At 44.6% G+C, this 16,940-nt stretch overlaps 1 protein-coding gene across 5 annotated transcripts in view; it reads left to right on the top strand.

Annotated features, from left to right (window-relative positions):
• Atxn1 (ataxin 1) overlaps positions 1–16,940 on the top strand; it is a 399,758-nt gene that overhangs the window by 215,822 nt on the left and 166,996 nt on the right. For all 5 annotated transcript variants that reach the window (XM_060372972.1, XM_060372974.1, XM_060372975.1 and 2 more), the window contains one exon: positions 5,881–5,944. The gene's annotated coding sequence lies outside the window, so the exon portion shown is untranslated. The remainder of the gene's footprint in view (positions 1–5,880; positions 5,945–16,940) is intronic.

Below are 16,940 nucleotides of genomic sequence, written 5' to 3'. Positions count from 1 at the left end.
TATGTGTCACCAAATAATACATCTTCAGTACCCCTGGCCTAACATAATACTCCAACTTCTAGAACTTTTTTGAGCACGAAGATGATGTCAGGAGTAGCGAATCACACTTGACCTTGGATGATGGTATAATAATTAGTATTTCTCTTCCAGATCTGACTAGATATATAGTGACTGTTAAGTTACTTAAGAAGAAAATGCTCCTGAAATACCATTTCCAGCTTGAGTTTTAAACAGTAGCATTGGAAATAGAGTGATGGTGGAATGGAAGCCTTTGAAAATAGGCTTCTGTAGTCAGCACAACAGCAATTGTATCTTGGGGGGGGGGTAAGAGAGAAACAGAGAGATGGAGAGACAGAGAGAGAGACTTCCTTGAAAAAGATCTCCTGTAAATGCCATCATATATTTAGCGTCATCTTTCCAGTTGTAGACAAGTTTCATAATTTGAAAGTCTCTGCGAGATGCTAATGCCTTCTCTTACCTGAAGTCATCTTTGGCTTCAGGAAGAACGCAGCTCTTTATTTATGGTGCCGTGAAAATGCATTCCCCCCTGCAGGTTGTTCAGTATGCACCATAAAGGCCAGGCATTGAGTGCCGAGGAAATGGAAATATAGAGAAAAATCCTATAAACCTCAGGCTATCATAGCCGGACCATGATTTAAGGGAAGAGTCACAAAAATTTAGCGTGGGATATCAAAGTCTGAGAACATGCATGTCATACAGGCTAGGGAATCTGTAAAGCTGATTTAAATCTTTCCTCAGTTGAAACCGGGTTGCCTGTATGAATGGATCTGTTAGATGAGAAACGAATAATATTTATTTACCCTGAGGTAATAAAGAATTAAATGAACTAAAATCCACCCATTTTACCCAGCAGCCCCCACCACCATGGCCAGTGTTCTCCAACTGTTAGAGTTCCTATGTGTTTGGGTCATTAGCATTGCGCTTAGGTCAGATGAAAGTGCGGTCCTCTGCCGCGCTTTGATAACTGAAGTAAAATGCTGATGGAGACCATTTAGGACCGTCTCTCCGCTGTTGATTGCATGCTTGTGGCTCATAATCAGAGTGATGCACAGTAATTGTTAGACTCACTTGCCAGGGCTACATTTTGTGTCGATGCAACTGTCAGCACTTTGGGCCCCGTTGTGTTGTTCTGCCTGAAGAGCTTGCCTAGCACCCACTGGGCTGCTAAGGGGAGACTCTTCGCTGAGCACTGTGGGTAAGTACTGAGCCACTCTTGTTTGCTTACCCTCAAAAACAATTACCTGAAAAGAGGACTGTCTGCCGACTTAGTGGCAGCTGGCTCTTTTTGTGTCTGACAGAATGCTACTGTGTGGAGACTTGACTATTCAAAAACAAGATAAGGAGGGAGCTGGGAGCTCAGATTTTCCCTTTAGTTGTGAAAATGACAACCTTAGCTTTGTCCCTCATGTGTTATGCGGTCCAGATACGCCACTTTTCTAGAGCCCTGCTTTGCTCCTTTCTTGCAATGGAACTAGTAGAGAGAGTTTGGGCTAGAATGGGCAGCCAAATTGTGTCAGCAGAAATCAGCTGCTCACTAAATAGTAATGGCCGATAGTAAGGAATCTGATGCTCGCTCAGACGATATGAGATACTACGTCATCTTCCTGTCTCTGTACTGCACATACGAGAAGATCAACTTACAAAGAGAAAAGGGATAGGCTGGCTCATAGTTTTGGATGTTTCAATCCATGATCAATCACTCCCTTCTTTTGGACCCCTGGCAACACAAAGCCTCACAATGGGAGCACAAGGATGAGCTGATCTGCTAAGCTCACAGCCAAGGAGCAAAGAAGGGAGGAGGGTGTGGAGGGTCCTGGAGCCATTTCCTGAGGTACATGCCAGTGACCTAAGGGCCTTTTGTTTTTTTTTTTTTTTTTCCTCATCCCTGCCTCTTTTGGCTGTATCACCTCACAGCACTCTCACCCTGGGGACTGACCCTTCAACCCAAGAGGTTTTAAGGACATTTAAGGTCCCGAGTACAATGGTTCCAAAGGGCAGCAGCCCCCACTGCAGCTGTAGAACTCATGGCACCAGCAGTTTCCCAACAAGGGCAGAGACACAGAACTGGCTGAGTGTCCCGGGTTCTAGATCACACTTTTTTACCTGGCTGCGTCTGCAGAGACGGAATGTGTTCTGTCCCATCTTGTGTACCAGTTAAAACATTTGAAGAGCACTTTGAAGGCAAAAACTTCAGTCTCTCTATGCGATTCAACACTGACTGCACAAAAGGGTTACTACATAACGAATGCACGATGGGACCTGACCATCTGCTACCCTGTCCCTGAGAAAGTAAACTGAGCAAAGCTAATCCTCATCCCTATTAGAAGCTCATGGCTAGAGAGATAGCACCAGCTCCTGGACTGCACCCATCTAAGATCTGTGCAAGCAACTCAGATCACTCTCCATGCCGCATTAAGTCCTGGCGGGCACTGCCAGAAAGAGGCTTGTGGGGGTTCTGACCAGGGCACAGTTCAGCATCTGTGCCCTTATCTCGTCATTTTGGTCAAAGTACAAGTGGAGAGGTCTCTTGAGGGCTCCACTACCATGAATTGCTGCATCAGCTGAACTGGGTGAAAGGCTGAGGGAAGACCTTCTATTGCTCACTTTTCTGTTCGCTGTGATCAGACACCCAACAAGAACCAGAATAAGGGAGAAGGGCTTACACCGGCTCAGGTCTGAGAGTTCAGCCATTGTGGCTGGGAAGGCTGGTAGGGACGGCAGGCGGAGGGCGCTTGGATGGAGCTGCAGGAGTGTGAGGTTGGACCTAGAAGCAGAGAGGGAGAAGCTGGGTGCTCAGCTGATTTCTGTTTCTCCCCTTTCATTCAGCCCAGGACCCAAGCTCACAGGATGGTGTCATCCACACTCAGGATGTGTCTTCTCCCCCAGGTTAACCCTTCCTGGAAATGTGCTCGCAGGAACACCGTGACAGGACTCACTCGAGCCCTAGGGATTTCTTAGACCTATCCAGTACGGATGATCCATCCATCACACATCTGTCAGAGGCCTTCAGGCCATTGGCTCTTGCGTCATCCCCCATGGACTCTGGTTTCACCAATGAAAGTTGGTTTCTCATTTGCATGCTTCTCCAGAGTTTTCGGGGTCTCAGTGTACCCCTGTATTCCCCGCTTCTCTCTGTAAGTCCCCCACCCCCAGTCTTGCCTGCAGGTAGTGACGGTGTCAGGAATACTTTAAGAAGACTGCGTTTGGAGGAAATGGCTCCACATCCTTGGGCAGCTGTGGGCCTGTACTTGCTCCCTCAACCTCTGTCAAAAGGCCTTTGTCTGAAGCATGACTGACCAGCGTTGTGGCACAGCCTCGGTAACCAGGGCGATCATGTGGCCTTTGACTCACGTAACCACCTCATATATGTTTTATCAACTCAACTATTCTTTCTGAGAAAGAAATTAGCCCAGAAACGCTCGCATTGTACAAACAGTCCCATGTCTGATACCTTAGTGCGGCACCTCCCGAAGCCTTTTTTCCCCTTCTTAGGTTTTGAACTCCAAATAATGTGACTTAATATGAATGAACTCTGCAGATTTCAGTTCGCTTCTCCCTGTACCATGAAGTCGCTCTGCCATGCTTGGGTGATAGACAGGGACGTTCGCTTAACGTTAGACATACGACTTCCAACTTTTCATAAGCATTCCCTTTGCCTGTCATCTCTCGTCCCCTGTCAACATCTTCTAGCTGCTCGCTGGAAGTTGGGGGCTGTGATTTCGTTCCCCATGGTATATGTGCCAGCCTGTATTCTTCTGAGCTCACCCACTCAAACCCAAACAAAAATTTTTTTGCGGTTAAAACTTACTATATTTATGCAATCTGCCTTTCCCACTCTTGAAAAACAGAGGAGAGAGAGAGAAGACACATGCTACAGTGCTGTGCAGTCATTTCTGATAAATGTGAATACTTGGGCGGATTCTATATGTTCAACAAGTAAATATTTTTTGCCTCATTCTTCCAAAGCGAGACTCTTTCAGTCCTTTAAATTATTTTTTTTTTTCTGATATAAAGCTAGAAGTGTCCTTCACTTGGTAGAATCTTGCCTAGCATGCTGGAAGCCCTGAAATTGATCTCTAGAACTAAATAAGCTGGGCGTGGTGGCCTGTGGCACTATAGAGGTGGAGGCAGAAGGATCTTAAATTCAAGGTCATTCTTGTCTAAGTACCCAGTCCAAAGCTAGCCTGGGCTATATCAGCTATAAAACATCAGTTGGCAAAAGTGATATGAATACCCTAAAATATGTTAAACTGAATTATATATGTATGTATGGAGTTTATTTCAATTTCAAAGGCTTGTGTGTACCCATACGTGTAGAAAAGAAACTAGAGTGTGAGTGAAAATATTTATGCTGGTTCTGAGTGGAACTTTTTCTGATTTCTGTTACTTGGGTTCCCCCTCCCCATCTATATCAAGTAATTGTTCTACAGTAAACAATATTATTTTGTTCTCATTTGTCTTATCAGATTGGGGTAGTTGGGAGGTCAATGCAGTGCAGGTACCTGCATCCAGACAGATTCTAAAAATCTCTCAACAGCTCTCCTCCTGTTACAGACACATAACTATGATGAACCAAAGGGTAATCAAGGCAGTTCTTTTTATTGTCTCTTCTACTTTCCTTTGCTGCATAAGACTCACAGAGAGGCATGCAGCAGCTGGTAGGATCACTGCCTTTATGCAAACGAGGAAAGCTCAGAGGGTTCCCATGGCTGGAATCACTCAGCTATGGGCGGCAGAGCTGAGCAGCACACTTGGACCAACTCAGAACTTTGTTATCTTGGTCCTTGTAGACATCTCGTCTACCGTTAGGATAAAAAGGCCTCTTCCTGTGTGAGTGAATTACAGCATGCTTTTAAAAGTCTTGTCAGAGGTGCTGCCGGGCTGTCCTGGAGTCCACTGCTTATACTCTCCCTGGCCATCTTTTCAATTAGGCCTTGTTCCTCTCCACAGCCGAAATTATATCTTAGATGGCGCGGTCTGGGACTGAGTGACAGCGCTGTGTGGTGGGTGCCCCTTGAACATGCATAGCCTTCTCTCCAGCATGCTGTCCAAATCTGGGAACCTACCTTCAGGCTGGCGGGGTTCCCTCAGCAAAAAATTCTCCACACAGCCTCCTGGCCTTTCTTACCATCTGCCAAGTCTTAAGAAGTGGGCAGGAAGAGGGTAGGATGGACGCGAGATTCAGGGACGACATGAATCCAGCCAGGATAGCTTTGATTCACATCCATCCTAGACCCACAGAGGCCAGTTCAAAGTCCCAAGCGACTTTTCAAAAAACTCCAGTCTTGAATGGAGCGGGAACTCTTCTGCCTTCACTGCTCATCTGCCTCCATCATTCAGCCTTCCTCTGGCCAAACACTCAAATCACCTCAGTTCTTTCTCACAGCTGGTTGGACCAGTCAGCACCTGAGACATAGTGGCCTCTGCATAATGTTACTCAGTGGGCTTAAAAGGAGGCCTCCATCACTTCTTGCTCAGTCTGTGTTCCCTTTTAAGCCTAATACAGATGGGTGTGGCTCAGGACTCAAAAGTGTGGCACTTGGGGAAAGAACAAAATGAAGAGAATGAAGCAAGCGGGAAGTTTTAAAAGACCCACCTAAAAATATTTTCTACATACAACAATGCATATGCCTTGTCATAAGCGTCATATAACCCATGCTAAATAACCCATGTATGGCATGATTTTGTGTATATTGATTGTTGGAAGGTATCTAAAATCCATGCCATCAGTCTCATATCACCATATGTATCTACTAACCACTAAAGTCCTTGCCCTCCTCAGGCCTCCTAACCTGTGCCTCTTCAGCAAATGGGCTGCCAATTGTTTTCTAATCTTTTTTTTTTTTTCTGCTCTTTCAGTTTTCCAAAGAAAATAGACCAAAACTTTCTTCTTGAGAAGAAACCAACCTGCTGTTGGCAAAGGGTGAGTGAGCTTTTAAGTCTGTTTTTTTGGTTTGGTTTTGTTTTGTTTTTGCTGTCCCTGTCAAAATGGTGTTTGGTACTATGAGGCTCCAGGATGAAGCATTTGATAGCAGGCAAGCTCAGGAGGTCTACTCAAGCTTGGTGTCAAGACGCTTTTTCTGCCTTCTACCTCATTTCCCTGGGTCTCTTCTAGAGACAGTGGTTTTGCTCAGAGCTTTTCCTCTGCTGTGTCTTGCTGTCCCCACGTCTCCTCTCATGAGCTGCCCACGTGACTGCTGTCACCTTGCCCATCTTGCAGGGAGGTCAACAGTAAAAATGTCTTCCCCTCAGTGACTGCTGCACAGAGATAAGGCTGTGGGCAAGGGGAGACACTCTGTCTAGTTCACATGGCTGTGTCTCATGAGTGCCATGAGAAAGAGCAATTAGTTATGAGCAGCCGGTGGGACCTCCCAGGCTATCTGGGGAAGTCCCTGTGTGCGGAGGAGATAGCTGCAACCCAGTGGGCTCCAAAGGACCTGTGACATCATAGATAGCAGCAGAGCCAGCAGGGTGAGAACATTTGACTGTTAGCTGGGTGGTCCCGTGGAGGGATGATTGTTTTTAACCCACAGAGTATTTCTAAGATTTACTTATATAATTCAACTGAAAAAAGTACTAATAAGGTAATAATAATAGTGGCCTGATGTCCTAAGGTAAATGCAAAAGTAGTCTATTTGGCTTCATGTTGTCATACTACCAAGAAGGGTTGAAAAAGCAGATGCTCCCAGAAACCATCTGATGTGAATCTTGTTGGCATGGGCGTATGTTACATGACTCTGCCTAGGAATATGTAAACAAATATCTCTTCATCTTAGAGAAGGCAGTAATGACGTAGCAAAGAAATGAATCCACTCAAATGCAGCTTAGTGGACCAGTGAGTTTGCTGGGTTAAAGAAAGGTAAAGAAGGGGATACTCAGCAGAACGTGGGTAAGTCTAGCATCTATATCACCAAAAAGCCACCCCAGCATGGGTGACAACAGAAAAGCTTTCTTCTTGGAGCGCCCTGCCCAGTTTGCAGGTAGTAGAGAACTACCTGAGCAGCCTCTCATCTCTGCTTATATCATGTCATGAAGGCGCCTGTGAATCCTGTAAGTTTAGTGAGCTTCCTGAGCTACTTGAGCTTCCCTCCTCGTTAGGGAGGGCGGATATTTCAACTCAAACTAAATAGCTACACAATTGAATATCTTCTTTTTGCTCTTTTGAAAAATCACTGCTCTTGCAATGTTGTGTTGTCCCATGCTGAGACTGGTCAGCACATCTTATTTTTGCAGTAAGGAGTCAGCATGAGGCATCTGGTTAGATCATACTTATAGCCAGTAAGTAGAGAGCAATGAATACCATTGCTCAGCTCACTCTTTCCTTTCTATTTAGTCTGGGAACCCGGCATATTAAACAGTGCCGTGTATATTCTGGGTGGGTCTTCCCTCATCTCTTAAACCTTTCTGGAAATGTACTCCCAGATACATTCAGAGGCGTGTCTCCTAGTTGACTCCAAATCTTGTCATGTTGAAAATCAATACATGTGAAAAAATTCACATGTACATACATAAATACATAATGCACACATATCCATATATATGTAATATATGGACATGAAGGTGTGGTATCCTCTGCAAGATCCAGAATCGGGATTTTTGACTGAACTTAAAAGACAGCTAAGAGGGGAAATGGCAAACTCTGTGACTACACTGTTATTCTTTGGGTAAAAACTTAAATTGAAGGCAAGGACCTAAGACCAAAACCCAAACAAGCAGCTGTGGAAAGAGGCAAGCAGGAGCCCCAGCGCTCATGTTGTACAGCTGTAATGACTTGGTTCTGTGCTGAAGTCGTCAGTAGTGTGGTTTTGGCATTCAAGAGCGATTAATTATGTAAACTATCATAAGCTGCTTGTTCTTTGATCGAGCAGATGCAAAGTGAATTCAGACTAAAGCCATGATGGCTTTTGTGGGGCTTGGAGAGATTTCTAGTTCCAGAAGAAGAGAATGACACTGTAGAGTAGCTCGGTGGTATGGTGTTTACTGGGCCTATGCAATCCCCCAGAACCACAAACGAAAAGTGACAGTTCCAATGGCTCGGGACCAGCCCTCCTTACACCTTCACCATGTAAATCAGGAGTGGCTGGGTGCTGTATCTTGCTGTAGAGAGGGCTAGGGCCCTGGACCAATGCTCCACTTTAGTTATAATGGCACTTGCCATAGATGGTATCCCTTTAAGGGAAATCCAGGGGAGTGCTCTTGCCAGCCCTGAGATTTTATTTGCTAGAGGCCAAATGGCAGTCGCACGTATTTGCTTCCATAGCAACATGTCTGTGCAGCCGGAGAAAAAATATAATGCTTGCAGCAGCCTCTGCCTCCCAGGCAGACCTAGGACTGCCATAATGTCCCTTTCATTTTCCTGCCTATCTCCCTCTGCCTTTTCCCTTCCTGAGGCCTTTGATAATGTGGGGAACCTGTACTTTGTCATCCTTGTTATCTAACCCTGCTATTAACACTTGGCTGTGTTCGTACCCAGCCTGGACCTGGGTGAGGAGGAAGGCAATGCCTTGGTATCACTCATCAGCAGAGCTGAGAACCTCCCAACGTTAGCACTTGAGAACAACTAGGTAATTTGTGCTTTGCCTCTGTCTCCATGGCAGGATAGCGGGATCATAATGACATGGCAAGAACAGAGATCCCTGCATATTGCCGTCAGTTCCTCTTGGCTGGAAGGCAGGCAGGAAGCCATGTAAGATCCAGGGAGGCAGAGAGCTGTGTCCCATGCTGTGGACCTATGTGATGGGTACAGGAGGGCTACACAAAGAAATAATGGCACCCATTTCTCTCCTCCCAGAAGCTTCTGCCAGGGGCACAGATCCTAACTGAACTTTCATCGCTGCCCTGCCCTTGGAGTCTTTGAATGTCTCTGATCTTCTCTGTCTTCCACATCCATTGGAAACACTCGGGGTTAAACTGATACTTTCCCCTCTAAACTCTGAAAGTCACAGGGTCTCATACTATAGCCCAAGCTGCTCTGAGATACAATGTGTAACTGACATAGTTCCTTTTCCCATCACAGTGATAAAATATTGGGCAAAAGCAGCCTAAAGAAGAAAGGGTTTGTTTTAGCTCACAGGTCAAAATAGAGTCCATCATGGCAGGAAAGTCGTGTTACCATGTGCTTGAGTCAGCTGGTCACATGTCTGCATCAGGAAGAGAAGAAGTCAGTGAATGCATTCTGAGACTCAGCTGGCATCCTCCATTTTTTACCGTGGTTCTCAACCTGTGGGACACCATCCCTTCAAGAGGCTGAACTACCCTTTTGCCTATCAGATATGCTGCGTTTCAGATATTTACATCACAGTTCACAACAGGAGCAGAATTACAGTTATGAAGTAGCAATGAAAATAATTTTATGGCTGAGGGTCACCATGACATGAGGTATTAAAAGTTCACAGCATGAGGAAGGTTGAGAACAACTGATTTTATACAATCCAGGATCCCCTACCAAGGACCTAGTCCTGTCCACAGTAGAGATGGGTCTTCCCACATCAATTAATATAACCAAGAAAATCTCCATATGTGAACCCAAAGGTCCATCTACCAAGTAATTCTAGAGTCTGTCTAGTGGATAATTGCTACTGCTGTGGTAGCACAGTTTATCTTTAAACTTGAGGATGTCCTGTGTCAGCCTCCCAAGGGTTAGGAGGACAGCCAGGTGCCACCATACCTAACCTCTGGAAGCATTTTTTAAAAATCTCTGCCATGCATTTGACATCTAGCCTGCATTTCTTCTTCTGATTGATATTTCTTTGGGTGGAGGTCTAAGCCTCTTCCTAGACAGAAAGGAAGCCTTTTGGTATTGGAAGTGAGAATCTCTTCCTCCCCAGCCTCCACACACTTTCTTTCTAAATTTCTTCAATGCCCAGGATTGAGCCTGGTGAGTAGCACCTATGACATATTATTTGTTCCTGATGATGTCGTATTCTCCTCCTGTCTCCCAAGGATTGTGATGTATGTGTATAAATATATTCAAACATTTTTTTAAATATTTTTAAAGAAAAAACACATTTAAGAAATTCTTGGTGTATGTTTTTAAATGTAGCTATAAAGTCATAAATTAGGAGTGTCCAAAAACTCCACTTTCACCTCTTCACATTGTGGATATTGAGTGTGGACTCTGTACTGTGTTTCATACTGGCATAAAGATAAACTTTTTTCTCCACTCCTCCCCCAACACTCACTGTCACAGCATTTGCCTTTGGGGCCAAACTTCTCAGTCTAGCAGTTGTCTTTAGAACCATTAAATCAGAGATTTGAAGGGGGTTTCATGAAAGTGACAGGTTTGATAGATTAGGGTAGTGATTTCTAATTTAGTTTTGAGGTCTGTTGGGGAAGGAGTAAGTTTTCATATGAAAACTTTTATCTTAAAAGAGTTGTAAGAGTTCTCTTCCCAAGTTCTGAGCCAATGGAAATAAGACAAAAGGCAGAATGCAGGTGGAAGCCAGAATTTTTATGCTACTAATAACAGTTACAGAGTGAGAGCCAAAGGGACTTAGCACCTCCCTGGTGCCTTCTTCCTTAGTGCAGCCCTGAGGATTCATAACTGGGGCCATTTTGAGTCTGTAGAGCCCTGTCTTTGGGAAGAAGGAAGAGGTCAAAGTTTGCATTGATCACTACTCCCCAGTGGAATCTGCTTTCCATCTAGAGACAGCTGGGGCCACACTTGGTTCCAGCCCCAGCTGGATAGCTGACTTTCAACCCTTGGAGGAGAAAAAGGCAGAGCAAAGGGCCAGCGAAGCTTAAAAGACAGAGGTAGGTGCTGTTCTGCCCTAGGTACACTTTACCCCTGCCCTCCTACTGCCTTCTCCCTGTCTCATCATTGTTTTGTTTTTTTTTTTTTTTTTTACGGGTTTTGTTCAGGGGGCCTGTTAGTCTATTCTACCCAGCGGACACAAAAGCCTTACCCATCTGATTGTCTACTGTATCTCAGTATTTGAAACGGTGCCAAGTAAACAAAAGGCTGTTAGTATGTGCGAAGCTCACTTGGGGAGAAATTAAGGGAAAGCAGGAGAGTTGGAGGGTAAAGAGAACTCTGGAAGTCAGAGGCAAGGTCACAGCCTTCAAGACACCCTAGCCTGGGTGAAGAGGGAAGGCGTGATTACAGGCAATATTAAAGACATGAAAAGGAATAAAAGGTAGTCGGCTGCAGAAGCGTCACTGGGTATTATTCACAGATTCATTGCCAAACGCATGATAATAGAGCAAATGGAAGCTATTGTATTAGTCAGGGAAGGAAACAGTTTTGTGTCAGAAACAGTCAATCCTAAACTCCTGGTGGCTTCCCCCATATCAAGTCACTTCAGTGGTGTTTTTCCTAGATGACTGCCCTCCAGGCACAGCTCCGTGATTTTTCTCCTGACCTTTGACAGCCCCACTTCATGATCACAAGGAAAGGGAAGAAAACTGGAGACTTGCTTGCACAATTAAATGCTTCGAAGGTATAGCGTGGAAAGTTCACCTGTCACCTGCTCTGTTCCAAGCACTGAGTTTCAACTTTGAGACAGCTCACTGTGTCCTGGTCCTGTCTTCTGGCACACAGTAGATACTCAAGAGCTATGGGTCAGGTGACAGAATGGATGAATATAAGCGTGAATTGACACTCATTTCTGAAAGAATCATAACAGTTGTGAAATTGGTAAAAATGAGGCCTAGCTCAAAGATATTTAGTAAAAGTAAAAGCAATTATATACATTGCAAGACTAAGTTTGGTTGATTAGCCATGGTGACTAGTTGATCATAAGGATATGGGAAAATTTAACCCAAGTTACTTGGAAGTTAAGCTCTTCATAAAGGACTAGCTTTCCACACTCTCTACTTGGTCACGTCAATGTCTCAATAGTCCAAGGCTCAACCCCTTGTGTTGTGTGGTCTCAGCTTTTCTTTCTAGCTTTGCGACTTCTGAATGAGGTAGAAATCATCCTCATTTCAGAAACAATTCAGTGAGGTTAAGTTGTCCAGAGTGCTCCCATGATTCCATTCATGCTGCACCATCTCCCCCATCAACAGGGCATCTGACATGTGCGCATGTATCCTGGGGACCTGAGGGTAGGCAGTGCTAAACTAATTCATTGAGCCTTTTGTACTATCCTTCATTTAAAATATGATAGATAGGTAGGTAGGTAGGTAGGTAGATAGATAGATAGATAGATAGATAGATAGATAGATAGATAGATAGATAGATAGATTTAGAAGATGGCTCAGTGCTCAAAGGGCTGAGACAGCAGATCCTCAGAGCAAACGGGCAGGGTGCACTGGTTTTCTCTGTGAGCGCAGTCAAGAGCCTGCCTCGGTGAATCAAGTGACAAGCAATCAAGGAGAACCACCAGCATCAACGTCCACAGAGACGCACAAGTCCACCCACGCACGTGAATATTCGTATACATGTACTCACGCAGCACGTGAATACATGAAAAAAAGTGATAAACTAGATAATTACCTCCTCAAATTCTCTGAGCCAGCCCATCAAACACAAGGAGCGGGTAGAAGAACCCCAATTATAGATGGTTTGTCAGTAGCACAAGTTAAATTACCTATGGCTTGCAATTGGTGTGTGAAGTTGGGAGTAGAAGGTAGTCTTGGGACCTGAGATTGCTTGTTTGTTTTTACACATCTTGAGACTAGGACAATGTGCTTATTCATTTTTGCTCTATGGGAAATAGTGATGGAAAGGGTGTTATTCCTTCTCTGCCTCCCCCTGTTTGGAGGGGACAACGCAGGAAGGTAGAGAGAGTCCTGACTTGGAAATTGCTGTGAATGGGAGACTTTTTGGCAGGTTGGTGATATGTGATTATATCATATAAATGATACATGGTTCTATCATATGTCACATAAACGAAAGCATTCCAGCTCTCGTTTCCAGGCAAAGTACATCAACAGAGTCTTGGTCTCGGTGTCTCAGAGCCCAGGAACCTGAGATGGCTGACAAAATGAGGCACTGAAAACTGCTACAGAGCAAGAAGGCTGCTAAGAGGTAGGGAGTGACCAAAATGAGGTAGCTGTTTGAACACAAGAAACAAGGGAAAGCTGGGGACAGGAGAGAACAGCAGTCAAATATCAGTGAGGTGGCTTTTTAGTTTTTTTAGATTATGTTAATAACAGTGTTGCTTGTACTTGAGGCTTCTCTAGAAGAATCTGGAGACACTCTTGGACCACGGCAGGTCTCATGCACAGTCTTTTCACTTACCCTTTCTTCTAAACTTCCCAAGGATTAGGATCAAACCATGTATGGTGTGTGTGTGTGTGTGTGTGTGTGTGTGTGTGTGTGTGTGTGTGTAAGTAATTTCTTTCAAACAGCAAGGTGTTCAGAAGCCTCTGTGAAACAACTTGTGTGTGTGTGTGTGTGTGTGTGTGTGTGTATGTGTATGAGTGTGAGTAATATTCCTTCGAAACAACAAGATGTTCAGAAGCCTCTACATTTTCCGGGGGAGGAGGTGTATATTTGAACAGACAGAGGAATCTATTTATAGATTGTTATGTATTGTATGGAAGGAAAGAGGCAGAAGTCAGCTTTAATGTCCTCTTCCCCCTTCCCTATAGGTTCTCTCTAGTACTAGAGACGTTAAACATTTTGAGTCTCGTGTGACAGCAACACCCTTTTATTGTACTTTACCTAGAAATGAAAGCTGGAATAGGGTTTGGAGTAAACGAAAGAATCATGGGATTTTGATCACTTCCTATTAGCATGAACACGAATCTCTGTCCTGACAGATTTTGTTTGAGGGAACATCTCCTCTTTAATAAGGATAAACAGGCCACTGGGTGTTTCATGCGTCTTCTTAACTCAGGAGCATATGAAGAAATTCTGTATGCTCCAAATGTTTTCCCAGCCATTGCCCAAACTTCGGAGAACCTGTTCTAAAAGAAAGGAAACCAGCAAATACTTCCCTTAGAAAGCCTTTCAGAGGCCCTCTGTGGTAGACTCCTCTCCCGTTCCCTGTTTTCTCCCTCTTTCTTTGTCCGTCTCGTTTGTCTTTCTGAATGAAGATGGAGCATCTTACCCAGGGTCCTCCTTTATGATTTGCTTCCTTAGGTGTACAGATTTTAGTATGATTATCCTATGTCTAATATCCACTTATAAGTGAGTATATACCATGTGTGTCTTTCTGCTTCTGGGATATCTCTTTCAAGATTATCTTTTCTAGAACCCACCATTTGCCTGCAAATTTCATGATTTCTTTGTTTTTAATTGCTGAGTAGTATTCCATTGTGTAAATGAACCACAATTTCTGTATCCCTTCCTCAACTGAGAGACATCTGGATTGTTTCCAGCTTCTACTCCGTCCAGCAGGTTATCAAAACATATGCTGAGATGCATAGCCAAACTTTGGGCAGAGTGCAGGAAATCTTTTGAAAGGAGGGGGAAATAGAAAGACCTGAAGGGAACAGGAGCTCCACGAGGGGAGCAATAGAACAAAAAAATCTGGGCATAGGAGTCTTTTCTGAGACTGCCACTCCAAACAAGGACCATGCATGGAGATATCCTAGAACCCTTGCACAGAAGTAGCCCAAGGCAGCTCAGTATCCAAGAGGGTTCCCCAATAATAGGACCAAGGACCATCTCTGACATGAACTTATGGGCTGGCTCTTTGATCTGCTCCACCTGAGGGGGAGCAGCCTTACCAGGCCAGAGAGGAAGACAAAGAAGCCAGTCCTGATGAGACCTAAGAGACTGTGGTCAGATGGATGGGGAGGAGGACCTCCCCTATCATTGGACTGGGGAGGAGCATAGAAGAAGAGGGAGGGAGTGTGAGATTGGGAAGGGATGGGGAGGATGCTACAGCTCGGATACAAAGTGAATAAACTGTAACTAATAAAAAAATGAAAAATGTCTCTATAAAAACTAAAAACAAAAAAAGCCTTTTGCTTCAAAGATGAGTTCTGGGGTTCATTCACCCACGTCTTTCTGTGTAATCCTTGATCAAAAAATAAAACAAAACAACAACAACAAAAAAAACTTGAATGCAAGAAGGTCATTGTCACCACAGCCACTCCCAAATTCTTAGGGGGTGCTGTTTGTCTGGTCCTGGTCAGAGGGTGAGGGTGACCGAGAATTTAATGCCCCCCCTCACTGCCTTTCAGGTATAGTATGCTGCTTCTTACTCTGCCTCTTCTCAGTCAGGAGGCAGGAGGAGATGAAGGACTGCTTATTGCTCTCAGCATCCAAATCTGTGGGCTAAGCTCTCTGTAAAATGAGACCAGAGGGCCAGCTAAGCACCACCCAGCCCATTCTGTTTCTTTTTGCTTTTTGATGGGTTGGAAGACAAAGAGGCTCATCTTCCAAAATTTTTAAAGAGAATCTCCTAAGTGTTTAGGGGTTGGACACACCTGTTCTGTTTATTTGTTTTTCATTTAGTATTTGAAAAAGTGGTATGTCAGCATTACCTTGGGAGTGTAGATTTCCTGTTTGGGGATAGTACTGGAGACAACATAATGGCTTTGCTTTCCATTGGAAGTGCATTACTTTCTTTGGGTTGAGGGGTGATCTGAGAGCTGTCCGTTTTCACATCCATTTCTGTGATTATAGTAAACTCTGTAACTCCAAGGCATGGGAGCAAGTGGCGTGTCTTCTGGCAGGGTTATTTACAGAACCTCAGACATGATGTTTTATGGGGAAGAGAAGATTTGGCTTTAAAGATCCCTATAGTGAGGCTAAGATGAGGGCAGTCAGCTTGGCACCTGGCTACCTAAGATTGTTCTACCTCATTGTTAAACCCTGGGAAGATTGCAAAGATTAGGATGCTGGGTAAGGACAACTATGTGGGCAGGGTGGGATTAGAACCTCGACATTATCTGCTTAGGTACAGAGGAAGCCAACCTATCTGGCAAGTCACCTGGTTGCTAAGGCAACCACTAAAAGAGTGTTATGCCTTCAAACTGAGCATCAGTCTCTTTGTACTGATTCAACTAGACTTACTCCTGTTCTCAGTTCTTTCCAACATGGAGTCTATTTCTCCTCCTTCCTGAGGGGGCTATCTATCCTTTCTATGCCAGGTGCACTGTCTATTTGAATCTAAGAGAACACTACCAGGCTGTCTGGAGGAGGTTGCAGAAGCCTCAACCCTGTGGGCTCTAGCTGGATGAGGAGGAAGGAAGGATGACGAAGGCTGCAGACATCTGAATGATCAGAATGGAGCACGCTGAAAGAATTATCGTCAGCCCCTGCTCCTGTGCATACCGTGGTGTAAGGTCCCTCCCTGAAATATCTGTTGATATAAAACATAAAGGAGTTTGTTTGTGTTTTAGTTGTGAGTCCCCAGCCTAACTTAGAGAAGTTGAGAACATGAGGTGGCTGCCCTTAAAACTCGTAGGCATAGTGTCTTCTGTTTGAATTGTGGAGGTCAAGGTCAAGGTTTTATTCACAGGTTGATGTTCTCTAGAGACCAGCTGTCCATGGTGCCCTCTGAGGACTTTTGGGCTTCTCCATATCTGCCCATAATTATGCAGCTGCTTTACAGGAGAGCGTGTCTCATATTGTGTCTGTGTTATTAGCTCAGTCTGTGAAGTATCCTGCCTGGTAAGCTCCAGCTAGGAAGAGATTCCCTTTCAAAAAAAAATTAAGTTAGACTCAGGAGGCAGAGGCAGTAATATCTCTATGAATTTGAAGTCAGCCTAGCCTTCAAAGCAAGTTCAGGACAGCCAGGGCTCCATTACACAGGCTCTGTTACCTCCCCTCCCCCCAAAAAAAGTAGATGTCGATGGGGCTGGAGAGATGGCCCACCAATTAAGAGCTCATACTGTTCTTGCAAAGGACCTTTCACCAACCTTGGGCAGCTTGCAACCACCTGTAATTCCAGCTCCAGGGGATTTGATGCCCTCTCTGGTCTCCACAGACACTTGCACTCATGTGCACACACTTTCATGCAGGCATGCACACCACACACAGACAGACAGACAGACAGACACACACACACACACACACA

Source organism: Meriones unguiculatus, chromosome 19 (genome assembly GCF_030254825.1).
Source record: "Meriones unguiculatus strain TT.TT164.6M chromosome 19, Bangor_MerUng_6.1, whole genome shotgun sequence".
NCBI lineage: Eukaryota > Metazoa > Chordata > Mammalia > Rodentia > Muridae > Meriones > Meriones unguiculatus.
This window is presented reverse-complemented; position numbering and strand designations above follow the sequence as displayed.